The 11,733-nt window shown below is 40.2% G+C and overlaps 1 long non-coding RNA gene across 1 annotated transcript in view; it reads right to left on the bottom strand.

The window, feature by feature from the left end:
* Positions 1 to 3,597: 3,597 nt before the first annotated feature.
* Positions 3,598 to 11,733, bottom strand: part of LOC122794804 — a 46,198-nt gene continuing 38,062 nt past the window's right edge. The window contains exon 3 of the long non-coding RNA XR_006363705.1: positions 3,598 to 3,678. This is a non-coding gene — a long non-coding RNA (uncharacterized LOC122794804). The remainder of the gene's footprint in view (positions 3,679 to 11,733) is intronic.

The following is an 11,733-nucleotide window of genomic DNA, read 5'->3' as shown; positions in this document are numbered from 1 at the left end:
AGAAACGTTCCTACAAAACATGCGTAGATCAACCAGCAGCTCCGATATGCTACTCTGCTGTGACGGAACAAACGAGAGGCCTTTATTTAAAAGGCAGGTTTCAAACTCATTCAACGAACGACTAGATAAGTTAAATGTTAGATCAGTCAATTCCTTTGCTTTCTCCTTACCTCCATGTTTTCTTCTGAGTACTTTCTTTTTCGTCTCCCTCGACTGCTTGATCTGTTTCGATTCAACGCCCAAAACTTTACTGGAAAAGGTAAAAAAACATTCTGCATAGCTGTGGAGCCTTCCTTGGGTCTCGCACCTTTTTGTAGAACATTATGTTTTAGTCCTTATTGATTTGGTGGCGGTGTGTCTACCATCAATGTTACTTCGCCTGCATCTTGGCGCTCTACTTGCGTTATCTCAGTCGATGGAATGACGTTGGTAAGATGTACAGAGTTAGTGGAGTTAGGAGAGGAGTTGCCATTCAAACTAGTGGCAGCTTGTGAATTTTTAGTTTGAAATGGTTGCGATACGTTGTACAGAGCTTGATTATTAGAATTACTCTGAGCAGCATTATATCTCAGCCAGATAAAAATCTGGCATGTTTGAAAGTCATTATAATCTCCAAGTAATTTCTTCTGTTTCGTTTGTTGGAGCCTGTCGCTAAATGTCATGACTTGTGTGTACATAGCATCAACCTTTCTGGTGAATAATTCTCCTTTAAAGTTGTCATTCAAGTATTTATGTTGTTCTTTCACTCTATCAGCAAGTTCTTGCTCTATAGGAGTAAAATAGTCTATAAGGAGCTTGATGTATTGTTTGTTAAAGCCAACATTAAGTTCCTGCCATTGCTTTAATAGCAGAGGGTGCGTATCTCCATAGGTTGGCATACACAGAATACGCATCCCTCTGGGAATCACACCGAAGTGAAGGCAAGCCTCCAGATGTCGTCTTTGCCATACCAGTTTGTGTAACTTATACATGTTATTTTCCAAGTCTCTAAGATTAACGATAAATTATTTATGGTCAATGACAGTACCTGTATAAGTATCCGTTGGTAGGGATCTATCCAGATCCAAGTTCAATAGAGGATTTATCTGTTGGTTCATGATATCCTTCCATTTATTCACATTTTCTTTAGGCATAGGATTGTAGTCCAGTTCTATAGGAGTATCTTCCATCGTGTGACAGTAATGCTGACCCAATAAAAATAGAAATAGCAGCAAAATAAAGGTGATTACCATCCAAGGATCTCAGTTTGAAAAGCCAATAAAGTCCCAGGAAAAAGCCAAAACGTAGATCACCACGATGTAGTAAAGTATAAAAGTCTTTATTAAACACAACACAAGCGCTTTCGCATACTCCTGTATGCTTCTTCAGGTTATAATTCATTACAGAAAAATCACAGGTATATATAGCAGGATTAATTAGTTAATTTCCCGCTCTTTTCCTAATTAATTCCTCATTATTGAATCTTACTTACTTTCTTTATTCTACATTCCCTTAAAGGGCAAGTAAAACTATTTGGCTCTTTGTTACATAGGCAAATCTTCATTATAACAGTGTAGTCTATATTCTACATGTAGAATTCCAAAAACTCATCCTAGCTAATAATAGATATGTACATTGCTATTGATAATACTAGAGAAGCCGAAGAAGTAACAAAAACCACTGAACAGTAAAGCGAAGCGGATCCAAGAGCACTCAGGAGCCAAAATAAATAATATTAACGTATTTTATTAAGAACGTTTTCGCTTCTGTGCAACAGAAGCTTCTTCAGACAAATAAAAGAAGCGCCAAGAGCACTTTTTGAATGCAATAAATTTTGCAGACATGATGTCATTTCCTTGGCAACCAAAATGGTAACCAATACAACCATTTAAAAAAATGGAGTATAACAGTCAGTATAAAAACACATTTCAACTCAACGGAGAAATTTATCATACAAGTCATTTTTTAAAAGTTTTAACCTAACAGGTTTAGGTTCTAAAGTAGCTTTTGTAGCTTTAAAAGCTAGCCTTTATACAATACGTATTCTCCTTAGACAGGATTACTTACAGTATGCACCCTTTAATATGATTTAAAAGGTGGTTATTTTTTTAAAATGATTTTTTTCTAATGAGATTTGTTTCTAATAAGATTGCCTTGGGTCAAATGAAACTGTAAACTTTTTGGTTACCTTAAGGTACAAAAGCTACTTTAGAACCTAAACCTGCATTCTATTTTGTCAATATTTGGTTTCCTTTTTTTGGATTACACTCGTTGAGATTAGTTTTTAAATGGTTGTATGAATAATTTGCCTTAAATGGCGCTTTTATTGCTAGTAAAATTTTTATTAGGTTAAAACTTTTAAAAAATGACTTGTATGATAAATTTCTCCATTGAGTTGAAATGTGTTTTTATACTGACTGTTATACTCCATTTTGTTAAATGGTTGTATTGGTTACCATTTTGGTTGCCAAGGAAATGACATCATGTCTGCAAAATTTATTGCATTGATAATACTAGGTCATTATGGATACACATTAACATAAAAACATAAAGAATATGTAAAATATGTAAAATTTATAGTTTGACAGGAATAGATCAGGTTTAAATTGTTTTTTGCAGCGAACAATCCTGGCAAAGTTGGAATGAGTAAGGTTGGTTTTAGATCTGATAAAGTAGGTTAGGGAGTGGTCACTTAGATCATCAGGGAGGATCCCTACATTGTAGGTTTGAAGAGGGTTATTAGTAAGCATCCAGTCCAAGGTAGGAAGAGTTAAAGAATCAGGATTAATTGCTCTGTGGAATGTATTACCACTGCAAGCATTTACTATATATTACAATTATATTAATGTCACATACCTCTCAATTGTACAGATTTTCGCAGCATGTTCAGATTTTTGCCTCATATTTCTGGTCCATTTTTCATAAAATTGTGATTTTTTTGGCAAATTAGTGTCAAATCATTAAACAGTTAAGTTAGAAAATAATGACATTTGAGTTTCAGACTTCATACCCTTCGGAAAATGGATGCTATTGCAAAACTTGTTATTCTATCAACGTTCTAGGTTTGTAAGAGCAATTTTTAAAAATTGTCCCTATTTTTGGGACTTGTCACCCTTTTCCTTACGGCTTTTTACAGATTTCGTGCTCTAAGAGGTTGAGAGGTGTGATTAGTGTACATAGCCTAGTAACTACCTAGGAACAGCTACATTAAAATTTCTTACAATATGTAAGAAAATAAATGTTGTACCAATGCACTAGTACAGCCTTAGAACAACTAAGTAACAAGGTAAGGGGAGATGCACACTTGACTGTTATGACATTTCCTGGTTTCTGCATATTGACACTCTGACTATGCTCGCCTGAATATACCACAGCTGCTCACATCGGCAGATATTCACCCATTACTGGCTGTGGAATGAATGAAATAAAACCAGTTACTTGTAAGAGTTTAAATATACTCCTGTGCAGTGTGACGTTCTCTCTCGTGTAACTGTTTTCGATTTTAAAACTTCCCAAATGACTCTCCAGTATAACATACATGCACATAATGATAAATAATTCATAGTGTCCTAGCAGTGGTACTGTAAACGGAAGAAAAACAAAGGCACTTACTCTAGCTTCTGTAACTTATTGTTTGGACTATTTAGGGCATCGGACAGGTGTTTTGCCCCTTCACTTCCAATTTCATTCGATGACAGCCTGTGCAGAAATACAAAAAGACAGAGTTATTCCCAGCATTGTGAACATCATATCAGTCATTTGTTAAGTACACATGGTGTTTCAGATTTATAGCATTGCTGCTGAAGTAAAGATAAACGCTGGCATCTTTTGTTTTACAAAAAACAGCTGCCATCCTGACTACCAGTTTCTGGTTATTGTGCCTTGTGGTACAGACAGTGACAAGGAACTGCTTAAACCTTAACACAGCACAGCCTGTTACCATGAAAACAATGTTCTAATATGACAGTGAGCGTACTCTACAGTGTTCATCTTGCTTTACAAAAGTAAAAGTTATGTACTCACCATAACTATTCATCTGTGTTGTCCATTTTCATTCCTCCTCAACTGATGGGTCCAGGATCCAGCTCAGCCGCATTCACTTAGACTTTCACAACAAACTCTCAAGGTCCCTCCTCTACCCATAATTCACTCCTCCCTTTACCTATAACTCCTCAGAACCTTGTAGTACCTCAGATCAAGTTTGCTGCCCCAAATGTAGAAAGACTAACCACAGCCAATAGGGAATGAAAGTCAATAGGACAGATAGGGGCTCAAACATGGAATGGTGGTTCTTTATTCACTAAAGTCAATAGGACAGACAGGGCCTCAAACATGGAATGGTGGTTCTTTATTCACTAAAGTCAATAGGACAGACAGGGGCTCAAACATGGAATGGTGGTTCTTTATTCACTAAAGTCAATAGGACAGACAGGGGCTCACACATGGAATGGTGGTTCTTTATTCACTAAAGTCAATAGGACAGATAGGGGCTCAAACATGGAATGGTGGTTCTTTATTCACTAAAATCAATAGGACAGATAGGGGCTCAAACATGGAATGGTGGTTCTTTACTCACCATCAGGTCACTCCCAGAGGTAAAGGGAAGGGGAAGGAGAACAGGAAGTTGAGGAAGAATGAAAATAGGCAACACAGACGCATAGTTATGGTGAGCACATAACTTTTACATCTGATGGTGTCAGTTTTCATTTATTCCTCAACTGATGGGACAGAGTCCCCAGCTACGTTAACCTTGGGCAGCCCTCATGGAAGGAGATTTGGAGTATCGCAGAACCAAAGGCAAGCAGCCTTATATTTGGAGATCAAATCCAATTTGTAATGAGCAATAAAGGTATCAGCAGTGGACCAAGTGGCTGCAGCACAAATGTCATCAATAGAAGTTATCGGCCATAAAGCAAAAGTAGCCATGGATTTAGTGGAGTGAGCTTTAGGATGTCTGGGCAAAGAAAGGCCTTACTGACTTTAAACAAATGAAGTGAAATGCAATGTTACCCACTTTGCTACAGTAACTTTGGAAACTGTTTTTCTCAACCTGCTGGAGGCAAAGGAGACGAACAACTGATCTGTTTTTCTGAAGTATTTTGTTCTATGGAGATAAAAACAAAGCTATGTACAATCTCAGAGATGAAGCATGTATTCACATTTGTTAGAGAAGTTAGGGGTGAAAACAGGTAAATTGATGACAAGACTGATGTTGATCTCAGAGGTTACTTAGGGCAGAAAAAGTAATTAGTTCTTATCTTTATGGAAAACCAAATATGTGAATTGAAGTGTGTGCTCGGAGTTTAGACACACATTTTGCTGAGGTACTTACCACTAAAAAGAACATTTTTCAAGAAAGAAACTTGAGATCAAACTTAGCCAATGGCTCAAAAGGGGCCTAAGTTAAACCCTACAGTAACGGTGTTTGACTCCTATGTGGAGTGGGGTCTTTAACTAGAGGTCTAAGGATAAAAGTGCCCTTAAGGAAAGCTTTGCATACTTTGGATGAAACTAGAGAAGAAGCATTGTTTCCAGTATGATAATTCAAGATGGCTGCTAACTGAACTTTGACGGTGGAAATACTAGCTCTTTCTGAAAAATTAGAGCTAGGAAATCCAGGACAGCAGGAATAGGTACAGTAAAAATATCCAGTTCTCTTTGATGGTCCCAACATGAAAATCTTTTCCATTCATTCTTGTATAAAATTGTGGTGGCTTTCTGGGATAATAGCAAAATCTGGTGGACCAGGAAGGAAAGCCTGGGCTGTCTAACCACTAGTGAAATTGTAGAAACTATGTGGTTAGTTTGAAGAGTGCAATGTCTAGGTGTGCCATTGCTAAGGGATAAGAGATTAGATCTGGACTAGGGTCCAGTACCCAAAGTGGACACAGCCGATGAGAACAAAGAAAGGGAAACCACACCTGACAAGGCTGAAAGGGGATAGTGAGGATAACTTTGCACTTCAACTGAAGTGTTTTCTGTAGAAATCAGGGGATTAGAGGAATGGGAAATAGGTTTAAAGGAGACCAGAGGGTCAAACATGGACTAGAGCATCCATTGGTGACTCCCCAGAGGGTGCTCAGGGCAAAGAACCTGCTGCATTTATTGTTGTCAGGAGAGGCAAACAGAATGCAGCAAGGTTGATCTCATCAATGGAAAATCCTCTCCACCACTAACTGATTGAGAGACCACTCATGAGGCATCAAAATGGGCCTGCTGAGATTGTCTACAAGCACACTGGACTTCCCCAGAATGTGCATTGCCAAAAGAAAGCAGACAGAAGAGATCATCCAATGCCACACTCTCACTGCTTCTCAACAAAGGGGAAAGGATTGGGTTTGCTGATGTACCAAACCACAGACATGTCTGTTTGGATCACAATCATCCCAGGAGGAAGGGGAATCCTGAAAGGCCAACAGTGCTAGGAGGACAGGCCACATCTCCAGAACATTAATATGCAAACTGATCTCTTCTGGAGACCACATGCCTTGGACTGTCTGTCCCAACAAAACCCCATCCCACCCCAAACTGGGAGGCATCCATGTTCACTGTGGCCACCAGGGTGGAAATATAAAGGGGTATCCCTAACAAACTTCACTGGACTGTACCCACCAAAACAGGTAACTTCTGAAAACCTGAGTGAGTTTTTCTGGTGGGGAAAGAGGATGTTGAAGAATCTACCACTGAAAAGCTAGATTCCACTGAAGAACACGCATCTAGAACTGAGCCATCAGAACCAAAAGTTATAGCACCTGTCACTGACCCCAAAGCCTGGAGGATCAGTTTACTGTGGAACAGGGATGTGAAAAAAATCTGTCTCACTTGCAGTCTTATAGACTGTACTCTGCTTGACCGAAAACAAGTTAGATGCCTGGTGGTATCCAGGTCAGCACTTATAAATTCCAAGACTTGGACTGGTTGTAGAGAAGATTTGGGATAACTGATTGTGATGCCTAAAGACTGACATAGTTTGTGCAAGTAGTTCCTGACTTTTTCAAGGAGATGCCTGGTTGGTGAGACAAGAGGACAGCGATCTGAATGAGTAATGACTGGCTCCAATTGTCCCTTCATAGAAATGGTAGAATGGACTGAACCATGACCACCCAGAACTTGGAGTTTTTACAAACTGAGATTTGTGAGGCCTAGAATGGGTCACAGGTTCCCTGTCTCCTCTGGCACTAAAAAGAACCTCAAGTAAGTTTTGAATCCTCTCTGGTCTGGTGGAACCACTTGGATGACTCTCGTCTAGCAGCTTTTGAATTTCTAAGACTGCTAACTCCAACTGACTGGGTGGAACGTTGGGAAGCCTTTTTTGTTTGGTTGGTGAGATTTGCAAAACAACAAACAAAATGAATAAAATAGCCTCTAGATATAATTTCTTGTACCTAAGTGCCTTTTATGATTGATGCCCAGGTTTCCTGGTGCAAAGACAAGTGCCCCCGACTGCCTCCAGAGAAGAGGAGTCAGAAACCCTTCAGCAGCATTGGAAAGGTTTATCTGAGAAGGTATCTCAAAACTCTTGATTATGCGGGCCTCCTCTGCTGCAAGGGTGGTATCATCCACCCTGTCTTTGGGAGAAGTTTTTGGAACCACATCTTTTTACCTCCAAGCTGATTCCTGGAAAAGGGCCTCTGTGGGGCAGAAAAACATACTCCCACAGTCTTCCCATCTTGATCACTGTTGGAGAGCATTTCTTTCACTGATGAGCCAAACAAAGAAGACTCAACAAAGGAAGCACTGATAAAGGAGGACTTGAAGGGCTCCACAAAATCATATAAGTGCATCCAGGCATATCTCCTTATGGTTATGCCTGAACCCACCACCCATGAGGTACCTTTGGCTGTGTGAGAGCTTAACCTCCTGGAAGCATTAGAGATAGACTGAAGGGTGACCAGTTGTGAAAAATAACTCCTTGTGCTCCTCCACAGACATGGACCCTGGATGAGATTTGCATATTTCTTTAATCAAATCTCTCTGCAATGTAGTGAAGCATGCCAAATAATTCAGTGACTGATGACCATAATTTGCTGAGGAGTAAACACACTTTCTAAATCTGTCTAATACCCTGGACTACCTGTTAGCTGGAATGGACAGAAGAGCTCTGTTCTGCCAGCTCTGTTTTAGTGGCCATCACCACAACCATGGCATCAACAAAAACTCCCTTACTCCAGTGAGGCTCATCCTTAGGAGGGGCAAATAATTTGTTGGGGTGACAAGGAATGGGCTCTACAGTATCTGGTTCCAGTGAGATGCCAGATCTATAAGGTTATCAGCTGGTGGGGTAACCCAAGACATAGATGGGCTGGACCTGAAAGTTTCTAGGAACACTGACGACTGCTGGGAAGGGGATCGGAAGACCATCCACCTTTCTGAATAAAGGATGTCTAGAATGTCTCCAAAGAAGATGTCTTCTGCTGGAGACCTTTGGGACCCCTCACCTTTATCAAAGTCAGTGTCTTTGGTTAAATATTCCTTAAGAGAATCTATGTGCCTCCTTTTGCACGACCTCTTCTGGGTGACCTTGACAGTAGAATGATCTGGAGAGGTATCGGAAGATAGGGGAAGTTCCTGCAAAGGAACTGCATGGAAGCTAAAACAGGCTGGTTGTCCATGTGGGATAGGCTGATGAGGCTCAGAACTAAGAACCGATGGAGGTTGAGGAGTTAATCTGAAGAAATAAGACTACACTGTATTCTTGGAAGACAGAAAGCCCTCTTTACACCTCAATGGCAGAAGGACTGGGAGAAGCCATAGCTGGCTGCACTGGAGACAAAGTTCCAGGAGCTGCCGAGCCTCAACTCTGCCTGGGCTCATGCTGCAAGGGAGGAGTTGGACCCAAACTGTCCAGCACCGAAGCACTGAGGGGAAGCGATGGTTCCAAAAAACCTCAGAGGTGAACCAATCCTCCTGGATCTGGAGCCAAAGTTTCAACTCTGAGATTCGTTCTGCTCAAGGAGATCAGGGCTAAATGAGTCAGGTACACGGTTGGAGTTGAAGACCCAGCTGTCTTCAGATCTGGCGCTTCGTCTCTCAGGATTCATGGATATGAGGGCTCTGAAATGGTCAGATGGATCACAGAAGGAGAAATAAGAAGGTAGAATGCAGGTTGAAGGCTCATGGATCCAATGGGAGACAGATCTGATAACAACCCCATCGGAATCTGAGCCTGAGAAGCTTCCTCATCATTCTATACAAATCTGCTTAGGAGAGGCTCCGGGTGGACTTTTACAGAGGACGATGTGGAAGGGGGATGCAACATGCTTTCTGGCATCTCCTGTAAAAAAGGTGCTCGAAGCCATGGGGAAATGACCTCCATAGAGAAACAAGGACTCTGGATTTTGGGGGATTAAAGCATCCCCACAGTAGGATCTGAAGGAGTCAGATCTGATCTTTTTACAACAAAAGCAGGTTTTGGAGAATGAGTAGGAGACTGTTTTCTCTGCTCCCTGGGCTCCGATGAAGATTTTTGTTTCTTGCTGAGGGTTTGAGCCCATGAAACAGATGCAGCAGAAGGTGGAAACAACTTTTAAGACCAGCTTATTGCAATGCTCACTCAAGGCCACAGAGTTAAACCCAGCACAAATGGAGCATGGAGTTTCAAGGCGGGCCACTCCCTAGCAGTACACACGCTCCCTGTGAGTATAATTGGGTATCTTATGCCCACAAAACAGGAAGACAAAAAAAGAATTTTTTTTAGAGAAAATTACAGAGTGTAAAAACACCAGCAATGGTAGAACTTCTTCTAAAACTTGAAGTTTCAAAACTTCAAAAGGCAGAGACCAGAAGATCGAAGTTCTGAAACTTTGAAAACTAAATAAAAAAAAGAAATAAATATATTTTTTTGCACCTGCTAAATAAATATACCAACTCTACAATCGCACTACAGTGAGGAAAATGGTAAATATACCATTCCACTCTGTACAGCGATCACCATTCATAACGTTTGAAGTTTCAAAGCTTCAGTCTTCTGGTCTCGGCCTTTTGAAGTTAGACGTTTTGAAACTTCGAGCTTCTGAAGGGAATCTACAGTGGTATGTCAGAAATACCCTAAGAGCAGGTAGGAAAAAGGGTGAAAGAAAGTAGTACCAACAATGGTAACCATAAATACCCTAAAATAATGGGTAAGAAGGAGAAACAGAGAGCAACTAACACTAGAAACATGAAAATGTACAAAAGGAAGAAGGGTGAGAGAAAACTGTGATAGTGAAGACAAAAGGTAATAAAAATAGTGAATTTCACTCATAAAAACTCTACAGAAACACAGTATAAAGCTTTAAGGGGCATGATCCACATCTGAAGCAAAGCAGCAATAAAAGAGATCTGAGGTGGTACAGGGTTCTGAGGCATTATGGGTTGAGGGAGGAGCTTGAGAGTTGGATCCAAAAGTCTAACTGAATGCAGCCGAGCTGGATCCAAGAACCCATCAGTTGAGGAATGAATAAAAATGACAACATCAGATTGTCTTTTGTGTACCACTTGGTTTGTTTACTATACTGCATTCTTTGGTTATGCAGGTGAACTCACTATGCACAAACGTCCTTTCTGAGGTGAAGATAAAGTTAGTGCAGTAAATAATGTACAGAGACAACTATGCATAAAGATGTTGAAGGAATTAAATGTTTATGGCTTCTCTCATTATATTACTGCTGAGAAATCCTTACTTTACATCGCCATTTTAGTGACTGCAACCTTCAGCCCCACTAAACGTGACTGGCCAGGTTAAAGAGTCTGTCACATTTACAACAGATTTCCAAGTAGGATATAATTATGGAAACTTGGGCATCAGGAGCAATGACAACACAGGGTTAACTTTTATAGACTTCATAGTAGTTGCTCAAAAAGATAGTAATGTCAACTGTTTTGCATAAGGAGGAATGCAAGCTGCAATTTTCATGTTTATTCAAAAACAGCAAAAATCAGTTCAGTTTTTGCAATACAGAAAAAAACAATGACTAAAACTTACAGAAATTCTAGGAAAGTAAAGCAGAGAATTATAAAGACAACAGAACCGAAGTTGACTAAAGCCTGAAGAGAGAGGTACCAAGACAGAATGTTGTCATAAAATATAAAAGTTCACAATTATAGAAAGGATAAGACAGAATGACTACTGCAATGTTGCCTCTTACAGCACCATTCACTGATGGAATTGGCCACATTCAATGCCAACACTAAACCTCTCAAATGTATCATCATATTTCCTAGAACATTCTTTATTTTGAGACAAAAATAACATAACATCATGAAATCCTGACTGGCCCCTTTAAATGACGATTGACTTTTTACTTTAATTTAGACTTGCTGTCATATTAGCAGACATCATCATACATGAGCATACCCAGTGGTGTCATCTAATTGACTGACTGTGAAGTCTACGTACACAGCTAGTGAGATGACACACAGCAATGTGCATGCACGTTTACAGCCATATGTGCAAGGCAGGAATACAAGGAAAGTAGTACAAGTAAGGAACATGATAAAACAATGAGCCACAAAACAATGAATATGCACATTTACAGCCATATGTGCAAAACAGGATGTGACGCCCATGCATTGGCCCACTAATCAAGGAGCCTCAATCCTAACCACTAACACCAGTAAGGGATGTGCACATTGGGAGGATAACAAGTACACACACAGTAAAGTACAATTTCCCTTAAGAGCATACAGAGACCAGTCAGTCTGGGGCTGGTTTCCCCCTCTCTCTCCAGATCCCCAATAAGACTCCCACTGGCACAGCTATAGGGTTAAGATCTC

The sequence above is a fragment of the Protopterus annectens genome, chromosome 2.part1 (genome assembly GCF_019279795.1).
Source record: "Protopterus annectens isolate FY-2018-M chromosome 2.part1, PAN1.0, whole genome shotgun sequence".
In the NCBI taxonomy this organism is placed as follows: Eukaryota; Metazoa; Chordata; order Ceratodontiformes; family Protopteridae; genus Protopterus; species Protopterus annectens.
Note: the sequence above shows the minus strand (reverse complement) of the source record. Positions and strands in the feature narration are given on the sequence as shown.